Source organism: Capsicum annuum, unplaced genomic scaffold (assembly GCF_002878395.1).
Source record: "Capsicum annuum cultivar UCD-10X-F1 unplaced genomic scaffold, UCD10Xv1.1 ctg43960, whole genome shotgun sequence".
Classification (NCBI taxonomy): Eukaryota; Viridiplantae; Streptophyta; class Magnoliopsida; order Solanales; family Solanaceae; genus Capsicum; species Capsicum annuum.
This window is the reverse complement of record NW_025851471.1, coordinates 116-4,426: the sequence shown is the minus strand read 5'-3', so window position 1 is coordinate 4,426 and position 4,311 is coordinate 116. Positions and strand designations below refer to the sequence as shown.

Sequence of the window (4,311 nt, the reverse complement as noted above, 5' to 3'; positions counted from 1 at the left end):
TCTATCATGAGAACTTATTCTACGATAAAAGGAAGAGATGTCAGGTAAAGTTTTGATTGAAAGAAAAAAAAAAGAAAAAGGTTATCGTTCTATCTTCATAATCCATATATGACCTTTAAAAGGTAAGTCTTTATTTTACTAGGTATTATTTTATTTTATTTCTTTTCATATGACTAATAATTTTACAAAACTTGAGTTCGTTGCCTCGAGCAAGAACTACCTCTCACGGGTGTTGGATGTTGAAATCCACTTATATGTTATGGGTCTTGGAGACGTCATAAAGAAAAAAATACAACATCTAATCAAAATTGTGCTAAGGCTATGATTTGCTTGCGTCATCATCTTGATGAAATTTTGAAAATTGAATACCTTACTACTAAGGATTCATTTGTTTTGTGGAATATCCTAAAAGAAAGATTTGACCACTTGAAGATGGTCATCATCCCAAAAGCACGGTATGAATGTATACACTATGAAAATAAGATGTTGGGTTCAAGTCCCATTGATTTATGCCTAAGACGCCTTTATATGGATAAGACATTGAGTTTGAATCTCAATGCACCATACTGATGATACTATGATGGCTAAGGTAAAATAGTGGGTATTTGGTGAAAAGTCATGAAATCCGACCCATTGAATATGCTCCATTCCATGAAGTGAATGTGGTAGCAATATATGATAAGTCTGAAATATAACAATTTACTTCATTCTTGAGGTGTATGTGGCAGCAGTGCATAATATGTCTGAAAGGAGACAAGTGATTGAATGCACGAATATAAGCGTAAAGGGGCAATATGATTATGATTATCAAAAGTGATGATATTTTCACACGCATATTATGATCATAAGATATGATAGAGAAAAATTCTCTACATCATATGTATGCCTCGATTTGCTTCTGAAGTAGCAAAATCTTGAAAGAGGTTATAAGCTATCATAATTTGATAGGCTTAAGAGACGATTACATTCCATTCCTAGGGAATGAGAAGCTTATTAATGCAAACGTGTACTTGATTGTGATGGTATCACAACTCACCTCTGAATGAGGCAGAATAACTGAGAAGAGTTATTTCGAAATCTACTTCTAAAGTAGTAAATCTGAAATTTATTCATTTAATAGTAAATCTGAAATTCACTGAAGAAAAAAGTACATGCCATGGTAAACTTGGAGTTTACTAGAATAAAAGTTCATAAATTGATATGAACGATGTGACATCTTGAAGATATGCATATTGAATATTAGGCATGTATTGAAGAACAAGAAGATTCATCGAGAATTGTTTATGTCGTTTGTTCTCATGATAAGTTGGTTGGACCAACTAATGTTAAGATTGAATTCCGTAAATCTGAAAAGGAATAAAAGGTAAATAAGGACCCGTTCACCTATCATGTGATATGTTGAAAAGATGAATCAATAAGATGATCACATGTACATTCATGGTCAACCTAAGTTTGACATTCATAAAGTTACTTATTCAATACAAAGTGAGCATAATTTTTAGATTGTGTGATCAAGATAATTTATCTTGTGATGATGGTTTAGCATTGAATATCTTCGATAAATATCTAAACCATTGTTAATGAGAACAAAACTTAATGTATTGGTCTGAAATATGATATATTGCAATAGCATTTGTATGCATTAGACCAATAAATTATGATTATTTCTTCCCTCTCAATTGGTTCAAGGTCGGGAACCAATTATTCCATCTAATAATATTAATGTGCAGTATACGATTAATGAATATACCATAATGCACAACGATGAATTTCTCAAAGAAGTAGAGGATGTATGTTAATTTTTCTAATATAATGGGGAGATTATAAGCGCTATGAAATATGTTAGGAATTATCACTATATCCTCATCCAAAAGATAATTCAAGTCAAATGCTGAACTTCTCATATTAAACGCAAGCGACATAACATTTTGAGAGCCTATGACATACCACTTCATGAAACCTTACGAGAGATTCATGTACCTGAAAATAATGAAGTGATGAGATCTCAAAATGTTATGGCGCATTGTGAACCGATACAAAATGATATATCATCAATATCTTTGACACAATATTGGCGTAATATTATGAAAGATTACGAGGATCTAAATTCTATGTTTATTTAAGCATGCTGACGTAGAAACATTTATCAAGTGACATGAAAGGATTCATCTTGGTAAGTATTAAACTTATTTGATTTGCAGTCCAGATATTTGAAGATGTCACTCATGAAATATTGAATATTTTCACTTGACAAAACTTATGTGAAAAACTTTTATATGCTTCAAACACTTTGAACCCATAAAAGTTTCTGGGAAACTTATTTATAATCCTTATATTGTATAAGCTTATTGCTTGAACATCATTGAAACTCTTGGAGAGTTTTCAAAGCAGTAAATTATTTGCTGAAATTCGAAATATATCGAATTGGATTGATTATGAAATACCATATCTTAGTGCAATTGATGCACTCATGTACCTTACAAATACTACAAGGCCTATAGCCTTTTCAGTTAATTTGTTAGCAAGGTATATTTCTGCTCCTACTATGAGACATCAAAATGGGATAAAACACATGAGCTTGTTTTATTCTAAAGATTGTAGTCCTGATCTTATTGGTCATGCTGATGTTGGGTACTTATCTGACCCGCATAAAGCTCGGTCTCAAATAGGCTATGCGTTTATATGTGGTAGTACTGCCATATCTTGGAGATATACAAAGCAGTCTATCGTAGCCACTTCATCGAATCATACTGAGATATAGCTATTCATGAAGCAAGCTGAAAATGTGTATGGTTGAGGTCCATGATACATCTCATTCGAGAAAAATGTGGTATGAAATATGATAATCTACCCACAATTTTATACAGAGATAATTCAGTATAAATAGCACATCTTAAGGGAGGATTCATAAATGGAGATAGAACGAAGAACATTTTGCCAAAACTTTTCTACATACATGAGCTACAAAAGAATGATGATATTAACGTGCAAAAGATTCGTTCAAACTGATTTATTCATCAAATCTTCTCCCATTGCAACTTTCAAGAAGATGTTGCACAAGATCGGGATGCAAAAGTTCAAGGATGTTCTCATTAGGGGGAGTTAATATGCGTTGTACTCTTTTTCCCTTACGAGGTTTTGTCCCACTGGTTTTTCTTGTAAGGTTTTTAATGAGGCAGCCGAAATGCGTATTATTAGAGATGTATACTCTCTTTCCTTCACTAGATTTTTTTCCTACTGGATTTTTTCTAGCAAGGTTTTAAGGAGGCACATTATATACCAATTAGACATTCAAGGAGGAGTGTTATAAATGTATTTACATTATAGTGAATGTTTATCAAGATCTACTTGATATCTATTAGGATTTGAAGCATCTGTCTTTTACTCAGACTAGGAGTAAATTTTTCCTATAAATAGAGGGTTTTGTTCATTGTATTCACAATCTAATGATCTCTCATCCCTCGAGAAGAAATAAGAATTACTCTCTCTATTCTCTCTACTCTTCTTCTTGTTCTTTCTTGTTTTATAACAGATATAAATTTTATGTAGTTTAGTAAAAATAAGTCGTGGGATTATGTAATTTTTCTATTTTTTTTATGCATACATATTCTTCTAGTTGAATTCCCATTATTTGTTTGTACGTTTACATTTTTATATTTTGACACTCTTTAATAAAATTCTACATAGCTTTTAGTTATATTATTTCATTATCAAAAACAACAATATATCCAGTATAATTCTACAAAATAACATCTGTCTAAAATATATATAGTCGCACTGTGTCATCATGTTTTCTTATACGTTTCTCGAAAGCAAATTTATCAAAGATTTATCTTCCTATTTTATTTACTTAATTTTAGCTTATCTGCATAGAACCTCCGTTACTTTAATTATCATCCAATTGAATGAGATATCAGTAAACATGTTGCCTGAAAAGCACATGGGGATGTAGCTCAGATGGTAGAGCGCTCGCTTAGCATGCGAGAGGTACGGGGATCGATACCCCGCATCTCCAATTTTCTCTGTTGTGGCCTTTTGGTGTTTTTCAAAAATAGCCTCTGCGTACACTTTACTCTCCCCGACCTTCCCATACCTCAATTGCGTACACTTTACTCTCCCCGACCTTCCCATACCTCAATTGCACTTTACTCTCTCCAGACCTCGTGGTAGTGATAAGATTTGAGTATACTTTACTCTTATGGTAGTGGTAAACTTTGCGTATACTTTAATCCTCTCAAACCTCGATTGTGGGATTTGATAAGATTTGTGTATACTTTACCTTCCCCAGACCTCATGGTAGTGGTAAGGTTT

At 32.6% G+C, this 4,311-nt stretch overlaps 1 non-coding gene across 1 annotated transcript; it reads left to right on the top strand.

The window, feature by feature from the left end:
* The first annotated feature begins 3,942 nt into the window (after window positions 1-3,942).
* Window positions 3,943-4,015, top strand: TRNAA-AGC. The gene has a single exon. It is a non-coding gene; the product is annotated as a tRNA-Ala (tRNA).
* The last annotated feature ends 296 nt before the right edge of the window (window positions 4,016-4,311 follow it).